Source organism: Euprymna scolopes, chromosome 8 (assembly GCF_053919585.1).
Source record: "Euprymna scolopes isolate OS-2025 chromosome 8, ASM5391958v1, whole genome shotgun sequence".
NCBI lineage: Eukaryota > Metazoa > Mollusca > Cephalopoda > Sepiida > Sepiolidae > Euprymna > Euprymna scolopes.
In genome coordinates this window covers 1,138,601-1,152,723 of record NC_136489.1, presented here as the reverse complement: position 1 = coordinate 1,152,723, position 14,123 = coordinate 1,138,601, and the positions used below count along the sequence as shown (strand labels likewise).

Sequence of the window (14,123 nt, the reverse complement as noted above, 5' to 3'; positions counted from 1 at the left end):
GGTAGATTCCAGTTCTTTGGCGTTGGGAGTATCGTTGGAGCAAGGAGGAAACGTGTTCGAGGATGCGTGTTGGCTGCGGCCCGTAACAGATTCTCAGCATATCAACCTGGCAGAGCTGGACGCTGTTGTAAAGGGGGTAAATCTGGCCCTGCAGTGGCAGTCTAAGAAGTTGACCTTGTACACAGATTCTCTCTGTGTCTACCACTGGGTGTCTGACACACTTTCAGGACGGACACGAATCCGTACCAAGGCAGCAAGCGAAATGTTAATACGGAGAAGGCTAGACACGCTAAAAAACCTGGTATCTGAGTATGGGCTATCACTGAGCGTCACTCTGGTGCCATCACATTGTAATCGTGCTGACCAACTGACCCGTGTACCTCACAAATGGTATGAAGCCGCGAAGATGGGAATGGAGATTACTGCTCGATCTTGTGCAGTTGCAATCGACCTATGTCAAATACAAAAAATTCATGCACAGAGCGGACATCCGGGTATCAAGAGGACCCTTTATTTTGTGAGGCGTGCATACCCAGCAGTGACCAAGATGGATGTCAGACAGATCGTCAGAAATTGTGAGGCTTGCCAGTCTATTGATCCTGCACCAGAGCGATGGCAGAAGGGTCGCTTGGAAGTTGAGAGTGTGTGGCAGCGGCTGGCCATGGATATTACCCATTACAGTGGCAAGCCCTTTCTAACTCTCATTGATTGCGGGCCTACGAGATTTGCGGTGTGGCGACAGATGACCAGACAGGATTCAGCAAATGTTGTTCGCCACCTATCATCCATTTTTTTTTGAGCGAGGTGCGCCGGAAGAGCTCCTGACTGACAATGATGCAGCGTTTTGTAGCCAGCAAGTCCGGCAGTTGTTAGATGAGTGGGGCGTCCGTCTACGGTTGCGATGTGCGCATGTGCCATCAGGAAATGGCATTGCTGAAAGAAGCCATCGCAGCATCAAGAGAATTGCTGCCAGGAAGCGATGTACTATTGCGGAAGCAACATATTGGTACAACATTACGCCAAAGGACGGGACGTCCCCTTCAACCGCACCTGCGAATGCTATTTACACGTACCGAGTCGGAGTGAAGGGAATAAACACTACGCAGCCAACCGACAAGGGAACATATAACAGATATGAAGTGGGAGATCCAGTGTGGGTGCGGCCTCCAGGAAATCGGTGCACCAACAAGTTTAAGCGAGGACACATATCTGGAGTGATTAGCCAGCAGTCTGTTTTGGTCGATGGAACCCCACGACATGTGCGAGATCTTCGCCCAGCTACCGAGGTGCGTCATACAACTACAGAAGAAAGCAGTGAAGCGTCTAGCGATGAGCTGCCGATGCACGGATTCAGTGAGCCCCTTCCAGAGACTGATAGCGATACTTCATCTGATGAGGCGGAACCAGATCCAGAGCCCGAATCTGAAACAGTGAATGTACCTCTTCGCAGAAGCACACGCACTAAAAGGCCACCCCCCAGTGCTCTCTATGTGATCATCAGATCAGGGGGGGTGTAACGTGCATCCAGGAGATAAGCGCCCGCGTGTTTGCGTGTTGTGTGGGTACGTGGGAGAGACGGATGAGGGGAAAAAGACTTACCTCAAGACCAGCTCAGCGTTACCGACCAAAAATAGAAAAGAGGGACCAAGATGGCGACCGCCGTCTTTTGTAAAGTATGAAGTCACACGAATTCTCGGAATATGCAAATTTAGCCGGCCTAGAACGACGATAAAAGCGGGTGAGGGGAAAGACGTGGGGGAGTGACGATTGAGTTGGCTGGGGAATCGTGTGGCTGTTGCTTCTTGTGCCGTGTTGAGGATATCTTACCGTGTTAAAGAGAGAGTCGGGCGCCATCTTGAATTTTTCCTTACATTTTTTTCTTACAATGCCTATGTAGCATTTATATGTATGAAGGTCATGCAAATTTACGTGTGAGAAATGCGAATTAGAGGTGAGGGAATGTGTTGAACAAGTATAAAAGAGGAAGGGAAAGGAACCACCGGCGAGTGAGAAGACAGCGTGTTGGGAGAAAGCGTGCCGAAACTGGAACTATTGAAACTAAATCAGAAAATTCAGAACTCAGAGTAGTGGTTGATGGGCAGAAATCAGCGGTCTACAGTATTAATGCATCTGTCCATCAGGGGTCCTCCTGAGCCTAACTCTCTTTCTGATCTACATCAATCAAAACACATACTTAAATCATTTGTTGACATCTATGCTACTGACACGACCATCTATGGCAACACATCAAAGGTCGTAAATGACAAAGTTCTCTCTAATTCTCTCTCCTCTGATTTTGATACAGTGAGGGAAGAGGTGGCTGGTTACCTTTAATGTATCCAAAACCAAGCTCCTATCTTTACACCATCAACACTCTGATCCCCATCTGGCATCAATTGAAATGGATGGCTCTCGTCTTGGGGAGGCTTCATGTTTTGACAAGCTTCTGGTTTTGACCTTTACTCCTGATCTGAAATGGAACACGTACATCAAGTCTGTTGCCAAGGTCGCCGGGAGGATGGTGGGATCCTTCTACTGCTCCAGAAGATATCTCACTACTGATGCAATTCTCTATCTGTATAAAAGCCAAGTACGTCCAAGGATGGAGTATTGCTGCCACATCTTGACAGGAGATGCTAAAAAACAGCCTATCTTGCCTTGACAGAGTACAAAATATACTTCGTGGCTTAGTGGAGGATGCCCTTTTCTCTTCTCTGCAGCTTCTCTCCCACAGAAGAGACGTTGCAAGCCTATCTTTGGTTTATCGTTATTTTCATGGTAAGTGCTCGTCTGAGCTCCAATCTCTGGCCCCCCCTCGCCAATCTTTCACGAAAAACACCCGTCTAGCTGAAACTACTGTCATTAATTTTCCCTAATCTGTGCCTAAATCCAAGCGTAGATTCCATGAGCAGTGCTTCTTTCTTAGAAGTGCACGACTGTGGAACTTTCTTCCGTTTGCCTGCTTCCCACCTGACTACAACTTGGATGTCTTCAAGTCCAACATAAAAAAATTCCTGACAAACCGCCCCCTTAAGTAAGACACTTTGTCGAATCTCTAATGCTGACGATTACTACGATATGATTACTGTACATGCAATAACTCTTATCCTCGAGTGGATTCCGGGACTTGATAATTGGTAACCTCCATGTAAAAAAAAACAAACAAAAAAAACCAAACAAATTTGACTCAGTTCAAACACTGTAGAATTTTATATACGTGGTTCTGGGCTTCGCTGCCTCTGTCGTCGGGAGAGTTTAGTGTCTCTCAACTCATTTAATATCTAGACTATATCATCTTCAAGGTAATTCTCTATCAGTTAGACATTTTGGCATGCTTGAGAATATATTTTGCAGGCTGAGTTTGCCACAAGGCCTAGAGGTCTTTCTGCAAGCACTAGAGCAAAACGTTGTATAATGTTAGGTGGGAACCGATCGATCTGCAGATGGAAGATCGGAAGGTGGGTTCTGCCATAGTGTTATTCCTTAAGCATATCTTTATCAGGTAAATATGCTGGGATTGCATTCTATCACCCAGAGTCACATTCGTGAATATGATTGGGTTTTCGTCTAAACGTACTGTTCACTTTTGGATGATTTCTGTAAGGTGGGTGTACGGGAGAAAGTCTAGCGTGTTGAGACGAACGTCTTTAACTTTATCCACGGTCGATGGTGGTAGATCCTGTTGTACTGAGGCATATTTTTGTTGTGTCATGTGACCTTCTTCGCTGCAGCCTTGCGTTAAATGAAATAACTTTTGGGGTTACCATATTGTACGGTAGCAGCTTTTTCAGGGGAGCTGATATGTTGATTAGAGGTTCTTCTCTGCCAGCTGCTTGTTTATATCTAAATACCACGTGGCTGTTACCCCTTGTTTTAGCGAGGCAATAGGCGAGGTGTTAATCGATCGTACTGCTAAGAAAGTAAACACAAAGCAAAGAGGGAACACCGATAACAAAGCGATGATAAACATAAATGAACGTTACAAAAACGATTATCGTCTGTTTATTTAACACAAGAAAATGTAAATCATTATGCTATGAAAATAGTGTATTTTGATCGTTTCGGTGTGAAGGGGAACGTCTCACGGGGTCAAAATTCGGACGTGCCTGCAGTATGATGACTTACTTCAAGTTGATCAAGGCCGTGTAGACGTGGTCTGACACTGAAACAGGTAGCAGGACGTCAATTAAACAAGATTTCGATTATTAAAAATATTCTTTTACGAATAGCTAGAAAAGCAGCCACTAGTACCGTTATAGATGAGGATCAATATTGTATCCACTGGGCTACGGGATCTGACTCTCTGAAGATAATGGTTTCCTGATTTAAAATGCACAAAACATTGATATTATTGTTTTTTTTTGTACAAAATCAAGCAAGTGTTCCAATTTCAAAAACAACAACTTTAATTTACAAAATAGCCAAACAAAAATGATAAATATTTGAGAATATAAAGAACTTAAAGTATAAAAACTTTTTTTTTACAAAATTACTAAATTCGGCAATAAATAATCCGAAAATGGTTGACATGACGTAAAACAAAACAACCAAACCAAAAACTTCCGAAGTTGGTTAGATCAATTATTATCGACATTAAATGAAACAACTTTTTTATGTTTTCCATGATTTAAAAATGAAGAGAATCAACTTTTTTATTTCGTTATTGTTGTTGTTCGTATTTATTTTGCATTTTAGTTTTGTTTCTGTTTGAAACTTTTTACAACATTCTTTTAAGCCGAATCTAATCTCGCCAAAATGGTTGCATTTTTTTGTCACTGTTTAATTACATGATTTTTTTTGTTGCTTGTTTTTTGTTTTTTGATTTATATTTGTTTTGGTTTTAAGAATTCAATTCTTTACCTAAGGTACTTAACAGCAGCTGTTAGTTTAGCAGTTGTATGCTTTTAGTGTCGCTTGCTTTAGAAAAAAATCGCGCCTCTCGAATCGTAAACTGTTTTGCACATTTCCGAGTTGTTCCGTAAATCACAATCGGGTATATTACGGCGGATATGGATTCCCTTTTTTCTTTATTACATAAGAATAGTATTGATTCAGTTAAGAAATGTGCATTCTGATTATAAAATAATCTTTGGCGACTATTCGGAATCGAGATCGCATCGCATTTCTAAAAGATATAAAAAATATTTGTCCTCTTAAGTCTTTACGATCATAATGTGTTTTCTAGTTAAATATGATAACATTTTATTTAAGATTTCTTTAAAGAAGTCCCCCCCCCAAAAAAAATATTATCCGTCCTTAAGCCTTTACCTTTATCGTTGTTAACTTTATAACCGATATAATAACTCGTGCCCCCTCATCTCACTTTAGAACATTATGTTGTCTTTATGTAGAAATTAGTGATTAATATTTAGATAGCTTATAAAAACACATGACATTTTAAAAAGTATATATTTGATTTTTTTAAACAAGCATAACAATAAAAATAATATTCTATCCTTGTGCTTACTTACCTTAATGAATTAGTTCCCTTTTCGGATACTTAAAACTCTACATGAAAATGAACCACGAGAAAAATCCGAGCAGAAGTAATTCTCACTCTTCCCAGAAATAAATGCTACAGATAATAATCCGACTCATTGAAGAAATACTATTTTTACTGCTTCTTCAACTACTACGACTATGACTGGCACCACCGTTTATACTACTACTACTGCTACTACTCAAAAAGCTGTTTCTAATTCGCGTGGTTCCGAAACGTTTTACATTATTAATAAAATTATAAACCTGTGTGTATTTACAAACACATGTTTCTACAGGTGATTATTAGACAAAGAAACAAATAATATGTATGACAATATTTGCACATGAACACCTGTAATACAGTAATGACTTATGATGCGCGTTTTTTTTTGTGTTTCGAAATCGTTTGTTGTTTGAATTGTGGCGTAGGGAAATTAGAATTTTATTTGACACGGATTGATTAAAAAGTTTCTATTTGACTGGTATCAAGCCCGGGTATATTATAGAAGTTGCGTTTTCCTAGTTCAAAACAACTTATTTGAAGCACATTGAAGCGGTTAGCTTCCAAAGTATCTCCCATAAATTAACGATTATGTTTCTGAAAGTTTAGATGAGGATTAATGGTTTGTATTATTCAGATTATTCGGACTATTATCCTCATATTGGTTGTGAGTTTCACAACGTTTCGGCCGATGTGATATTCGGACAAACTTACTTGATCAAATGCTGCAGACTCTTTAGGAGCTAACCTTATTTGTATAATAATACAACTGTGCGACTACTCCTATAAGTGTAATTCCCGCCCCTACATTATTAGCTCTAAAAGCAAAAACAAAACAAAATAAAAAAAAATACTATTAATTAACTAGCAAGCCGTCATGCTTTGCTCGGTCGGAGGATATGATAATATAATTCATGCAAATTACGTATTTATCATTATAGAGAAAATTCTCTATCGATTATTGTATTGAGCCTAATATATAGTAGTTAGATCGAAATTAAATAATATGTATATATATATAAAACTTGCATACCATCAGCTAAGATCGAAACCAAAACAGACAACTCTCCACCCTTATTCCCTATCCGCTGAGCAATGCTTATACGAGTATATATATATATATATATATATATATATATATATATATATATATATATATATATATAAGGTACTCATGCACGTATTGATCCCTGCTGAAAGAATAATGTCATTATTTAAAAAGCCATCCTTAACATGGGGAAAGAAGTGTGTTTTGTACCTATTCTGTACTTTAACCTTACAATTGAATAAAAACACATATAAAACTTTAATTAAACTTGGAAATACGATTTTAAAAATAACGCGGATCAGTAAGTGAATTAGCACCAAAAAAATAAACAAATAAAAATTCACCTGTCATCCCATTTTTAAAAGATGGAATCACTCGATCGCCAATGATGAGATTCAAGAAATCAAACAGGTATACTTATATTTTTTGTTTTATATAAAACTCTGGAGCTTGCTTGCTTCCTTCCTTGTTTGCTTGCAAGCAAGCAAGCAAGCAAGCAAGCTCTACAGTTTTATAACTATACTAGCAATTTAGCCCGGCTTTGCTCGGGCCCTATGTACTGTCTATAACTTTATGTGCATATATATATATATATATATATATATATATATATATATATATATATATATATTAAAAGTTTGACTCATGTCTAGGTAACCTAACTCTAAAATTTCAAGTGGTTAGACCCAAAATTGGCAGAAAAGTTTGGTAGAGTCTGCAAAGGTCAACTTATTGAATTCTGATCTCTTGGCAGCCAAATCCCCCCCCTAAAAAACGATTAAAAAGCTTGCTGCATGTCTGAATACTCTTTATGTTAAATTTTAAATGTTGAGACCCAAAATTGGCTGAATAGTTTGCTAGAGACCACAGAGGTCAAATGTTTTGTACTTTGACCCCTTGTCAGCCAAATCTTCGTCCAAAAACCGATTATAAAGCTTAGCATATATCTGAATACACTTTATGTAAAATTTCAAATGTTTAGACCGAAAGTTGGATGAGTAATTTGGTAGAGATTGCGGAGGTCAAATCTGTTAAAACATTGACCCCAATTTTAACCCTTTAACATTGATTGTTTTGAGCTCAAATCAAATTAAAAAGTTTGATCCATGTCGAAGAAACCTGCATCTTAAATTTCAAGTGTTTATACCCAAAATTGGCGGAGGAGGTTGGTTGAGTTTTCAAATGTTAAATCGTTAAACATTGACCCCTTGACCGCCAAATTTCTAGTTGAAAATCTATTAAAAAGAGTTTCCCAAATCTCAACACACCCTATGTCAATCTTGAGTCTGTAGACTGAAAATTTACAGATTAGTTTAGTAGGGAAATGTACACACACAGACACAGAGAGAGACAATTTCACTTTTATAGATATATAGATTGATACATTAATCGATTATCAAAAATACAATAACCTCAAATATTAAATTGAATTTAAAAAATCCTCTTTAAAAGAAGTAATTACGAAATTAAATATACCAGAATGCAATTAGGTTTCTCTTAGCCATGTTAATCTTTTTTTTAAATAGTTACAAAATAAAGTAAAAACAAATAATAAAATAAAATGAATACATTGGGACATTTCAGAATTAGTAAATAATTTTGAAACGTATAAACTTTCGATTACAATAATTTTTTGGTCAAGATCAAAGTGTAGTGTCTGTTCTTCAGATGCTGCACTTCATTTTCTTGTTCTCTTTCGGTGGAGGAGAAATCCTTCACGACTGAGACAATTTTTATTTTTGTACCTTTTCTCCACGTTAAAAAACGACCCTGGTGTCTAACTCTGTCCCGTGGGGAGGCATAGTAAATAGGTACAATAATTATTTCTAGCTCTAAAATTCTTAGCAAAGATTGGACATTTTTGGAAACTATTTACATGCAATGATTTTATGTATATTTATTCAAACTTTAGAGATGCGAGGTGCATATCTATATTTTAATAGTAAACAAAAACACAATGGTTTATTTCAGTTGCAAGAAATTTGGATGATATCCGAGTGAAGAAAATGAAGAGTTAAAAGGTATTTGGGCTGTCGCAGTTTGGCCAGCAGTTATCTTCGGTGAAGATAGTCAATTCTAGAGCATCCAGTGGATAGCAGCCACACACACACACACACACACACACACACACACACACACACACACACACACACACACACACACACACACACACATACATACATATATATATATATATATATATATATATATATAGAGAGAGAGAGAGAGAGAGAAGGGATGTCTTTCTTTGATGCTTTCTAATCGTGGATCTCTCTGCTGACGGAGTACCAACCATGATTCCCAAAATGACTAAAGAAGTTCATTAAGGAACAGATAGAATCGATACAGTCGTCAGTTTAATTGCTCAGTGTGTTGTCGAATCACTTAGCAGAATTAAACATCTATTTTAATCCTGATTTTATTCTAATCATGACTTTATTTTAATCATAACTTCTACAAAACACATTACCATAATGGAATTAGTTATAGTTTTAAAGCAAATGTTCTTGTGACTTCGTCCAGCTGTTAAGAAACTCACATGTACAGCCGTTGATCTGATGGACCCAAACCAAGGCTATTTAGAGAGTAAGCCAGTGAACATGACAGCGTGACGTCATTTCCTGATCAACTTGTAGGCATTGAAAGTTTTCGGTGTTTAACCACATGGCCACGCTAACAGGCATAAACAATATGGCTGCGTTACCAAACGTCCATGTATGTTCTTCTAAAGAGAAATAACAATTCTCCATTTGGATAATTATTATAATTGCACATTGGAATAATTTTAATCTAAAAAAATATAGTAAGTTAACTCGTTTTTGAACTATTTCTATCGGAGAAAGTCGAATATTTCATTTTATTTATTTTTTTTACTACAAAAAACAAAACAATTTTTATATAATATTTTTCAGTCCGTTCTTTTAATAATAAATAAAACTTTTCACTGAGTATTTCCAAATACTTTAAAGTTTTTTACCACAGTTTTTTTTTCTATTGATGAATTTTCAATATTCTAGCACCTGGCGTAATTTATTTCTTTGAAATATATTTGAAACTTCAAGTTTTTGTTTTTTATAACATTTTAGCTGTAAATATGACTGAAACGGGAAATGAAATAGGACATTTTTTATTCTCTCTCGAAATATACGAACAACACAAATTAAAAATTCATTAACTAATCAGTTTTAATTAGTTTTGATATGAACTAAAAATAAAGAGTACATTAAATAAAAATAAATATTTTCTTGTTTCATCTTATAAATAGATGTTGTTTGCACCGTGCTGAAATATTATTTAGAAAGCTATTTTGAACGGAGGCGTCTTTCTAACTATTTTGCACTTTCACCTAACAATTTAATGAAAAAAAGGGGGGTGTACTATACAGATTCGAAAAAGTTGTCAAGCAAATATATAATAAATGTTATCAAGTTATAAGTTTTTAGTGTTTTTATTTAATGTAAAATGTTTATTCGGTTCGAAAATTATAGTTTATCGATATATTTGAAAAAGACAAATGGCGGCCAGCTCGCTGTTAAATACGTTAAGTTTTGAAAAATAAGTTCAAACTAAAAAACTATACAAAATACTGTTAGAAACTCAATATATGTTACCGTGACATAGGCTGACATATATTGAGTGTGTTTCTAATATTATTTTGTAATAAAATATCGTAGATGTTTACTATATTTCTTAGTTTTTAACCAATGTTCACATTATGGTATGGTTGTCTTTTAATAGTTATGTGAACTTCATTTCAGTATTCACGTATTCTGCACTGATATGAAAATGAAGACTATAGCGGAGTATAGGATTCCTGACCATGTAACTGATGAAAATACGCTACACATCTTGATGAAAAACATGGGGAAAAATGGACATAAAACAGAAAACCAAAACTTTACATATAATTTCTGTATTTAAAGTAATAGTTATTTAAATATTTCAACATATAATCTTGTGGGGAAAAGCCAGCTTCCCGATAAGGGACACCCTGGATAGAAACAAAAATAATCACAGTCACGAAAGATTTCTCCTCCACCGACCGAGGAGAGAAAAGGTGAAGTTTAGCATCAAAACAGGGACTACACTGTGATCTTGTTTCGAAGATCAAGAAATGTTTGTGTTTAATGTTTTTTAATTGTTTGTTCCCTAAATTCATAATTCAGTTTTATCAGTATTAGATTGTGTATTGCTTTAAAATTACGTAATTTTACATAATATTTATATTTTATATTGAATAAAGTTCAGTTTTATTATTAATCGAATTGGGTTCCTTTTATTTTCTTTTTTAACATGTTTTAAATCTTTTTAAAAATGCTCTCATATAGTATCCGACAGTGAAAGTTTGACAAATCTTACCTCCATTGCCAGCAGGATTTTTCAGTTAACAAGCCTTCTACATCTCAGTGGTCTTGCCCAAACGCTATTCAACTCCATAGCTACGTTATGCTCATTACCTCGACCAACCAATAATGGATACTATTATTGAATGCCCCTTTTCTCGATTAGACACTTGCGACCTATTTGTCTTTCCCATGACAAAGCCTGCAATTTTAACGACACTTGTTCTTTCAATTTGTCGTGCTTTTCTCCAACATCACTGTGAAATCCACGTTCGTTGATAAAAACCAATAGTTTTCTCGCTGTTTTTCAACCTTAGTGCGATTTGGACGAAAGTATGCGTGCATTTGTACATATAAAAATGGCCACTACTTATAACATAAGGAATTACATTCCTTAATACCCGGAAAATTTCTTGTTTGCGACAAATTTAAATGCGTTATTCGTTTTCAACATATCCGAAAACCTTTAAAAGTCGTTGTTTTAAAGGTGATTCTTAAGGTGGAAAGTAAATAAAAATTTACTGGCGTGTTAAAATGCCCACATTTCGAGCATCAAGCACACAAGGTTTCACGGTTCCATTAAGATTTCATAATTATATATTTTTGGTAAACGGACATCAGCTATTTGTAGATACAATTTGAATTCATATATTTGTCACTTTTCTTTGTCGATTGACGTATTGTGCTTTTTCTTTCTTTTTTTTACACAGTGGTCACCACTTATCAAGGCCCGGAAGCCACTCAGGGATAAGGGTTATTGCAAGTACATTACGTTAGTGTGGAGATTTGATGAAGTGTTTACTTAAGGGGGCGGTTCATAAGGAATTTGTTAACGTTGGACTTGAAGACATCCAAGTTGTAGTCAGATGGGAAGCAGGCAGACGGAACAGAGTTCCACAGGCGTGCAGTTCTAAGAACGAAGCTTTGTTCATGGAATCTACGTTTTGATTTAGGTACAGATAAAGAGTGGGGGAAATTTTTCACAGAGTGGATTCGGCTAGACGGGTGTTTTTCGTGAAAGATTGGCGAGGGGGGGGCCAGAGATTGGAGTTCAGACGAGCACCTGCCATGGAAATAACGATAAAACAAGGATAGGCTCGCAACGTCTCTTCTGTGGGAGAGAGGTTGCAGGGTAGAGAAAAGGACATCCTCCACTAAGCCACGAAGTCTATTTTGTACTCTGTCAAGGCAAGATAAGCTGTTTTTAGCAGCTCCTGCCCAGATATGGCAGCAGTATTCCATCCTTGGACGTACTTGGCTTTTATATAGATAGAGAATTGCAGCAGTAGTGAGATATCTTCTGGAGCGGTAGAAGGATCCCACCATCTTTCCAGCGACCTTGGCAACAGACTTGATGTACGTGTTCCATTTCAGATCAGGAGTAAAGGTCAAACCCAGAAGCTTGTCAAAACACGGAGCCTCTCCCAGACGAGAGCCATCCATCTCAATCGATGCCAGATGGGGATCAGAGCGTTGATGATGTAAGGATAGGAGTTTGGTTTTAGATGCATTAAAGGTAACCAGCCACGTCTTCCCCCACTGAACACCGCGCTCGAGATCAGAGGAGAGAGAATCCGAGAGAACTTTGTCATTTACAGCCTTTGATGTGTTGCCGTAGATGGTCGTGTCATCAGCATAGATGTTTACGAATGATTTAAGTATGTGTTTAGGGAGGCCATTGATGTAGATCAGGAAGAGAGTTGGGCCCAGGATTGACCCCTGAGGGACTCCATCATTAATACTGCAGGCCTCTGATTTTTGTCCATCGACCACTACTCTTATGAGCCTATCGGAGAAAAATGATTTAATGATTGAGTAAACATTTCCAGCTATACCGTAGATGGAAATCTTGTGAAGTAGACCCTTATGACATACCTTGTCGAAGGCTTTTGATATGTCAAGAGCAATTGCCCTAGAAAGGAAGCCTTTGTCAAGAGATTCACTAATCCTGTGAGATACAACCGTCAGCACATCTGCGGTAGATCTTGCAGAGCGGAAACCATATTGTGTGTCACTAAGAAGGTTGTTTCTGCTGAGGTGGTTGACTATTTCTCTATTTAATATGGATTCCAGCAACTTACTCATGACACACAGGAGACCTATTGGTCTATACTGAGAGGGAGATGACTTATCACCTGAATTCTTAAATACAGGGCAAACGGATGAGGTCTTCCAGGGAGTCGGAAAGCACTTCTCCTTAAGGCAGCGCTTAAACAGTTTCGTAAGTATGGGGGCAAGTTCTGGTTGAAGCGTTTTTAATACTAATTGGGATGCCGTCAGGGCCAGTTGCTTTACTGGAATCAAGGTTCTTGATTAGCTTGGCGATCTCATGCTCGGATATTTGTATGTTACCTAGCGTGTTCTGTGTTATAGGAGGAAATATGGGGTGTTGATGGCCTTCGTCGCATAGGGTAGAATTAGCTGCAAAGTTCTTTGCAAATAGTTTGGCCTTGTCTGATGCTGACGAGATGACCTCTGGTCCCTTGATAATGGTTGGGATAGAACGCACACTTCTGTTCAGGATCCTATTTGTTATTTGCCAAAATTGGTGGGAAGCAAGCCGCTGATCAGCTACCTTGGATTTAACAGACTAGGCATATAGCACTCTTGCATTTTTTTATTACTCTTTTAAAGTGGTTGCTGGCGTTCCTGAAAGCAGCTTTATTCTCAGTACATCTATTACGTTGGTAGCTATGGAAAAAGTGATTTTTGTGCGCGATAGCAGCAGCACATTCTGGGGAGAACCATGGCTGGCTGTTAGGTTTTTGTTGGAATTTTTTAGATGGTATAAATTGGTCTATGCCTACAATTAACCATTCGATCAGATCCGATACTATAGAGGACACTTCCTTTTTAAACATGGAGTCCAGAGGTAGATCAGATATGAATGTACGGAAGCTATCCCAGTCAGCCATAGAGTATCGGTATACAGTACGGTGGAGAGGTACGTCTGGGGACTTATTACATTTCGTTTTTATCTTTACTGATACAACGGAGTGGTCGGAGGATCCTAGATGAGAATAAACGGAACATGAACACAGCTCAAGGGAAGTTGAGAGAAAAAGGTCTAGGAGGCTTGCATATTGACCGGGTGTATCGGGCACACGGGTGGGTTCGCGAACAATCTGAGTGAGGTCATAAGCAATGGCAAAATCATGACAAAACCTCCCCTTCACATCAATCTTATTTGAATGGGTCAGCCATTCCACGTTATGGACGTTGAAGTCACCACAGATGTGGATGTTAGCCG

General features: G+C 37.8%; 2 protein-coding genes across 4 annotated transcripts in view; one reads left to right on the top strand and one right to left on the bottom strand.

Moving 5' to 3' along the window:
* The window catches only part of LOC145283480 (methyltransferase-like protein 27), a 72,878-nt gene that overhangs the window by 48,753 nt on the left and 10,002 nt on the right, over positions 1-14,123 (bottom strand). Inside the window, exon 1 of one of the 3 annotated variants that reach the window (XM_080132296.1) lies at positions 5,472-6,108. The exons of the other annotated variants lie outside the window; for them this stretch is intronic. The gene's annotated coding sequence lies outside the window, so the exon portion shown is untranslated. Of the gene's footprint in view, positions 1-5,471; positions 6,109-14,123 lie in introns of those variants that run through there. 3 annotated transcript variants of the gene reach the window in all.
* Positions 9,221-14,123, top strand: part of LOC145283479 (methyltransferase-like protein 27) — a 351,173-nt gene continuing 346,270 nt past the window's right edge. Inside the window, exon 1 of the mRNA XM_080132295.1 lies at positions 9,221-9,333. The gene's annotated coding sequence lies outside the window, so the exon portion shown is untranslated. The remainder of the gene's footprint in view (positions 9,334-14,123) is intronic.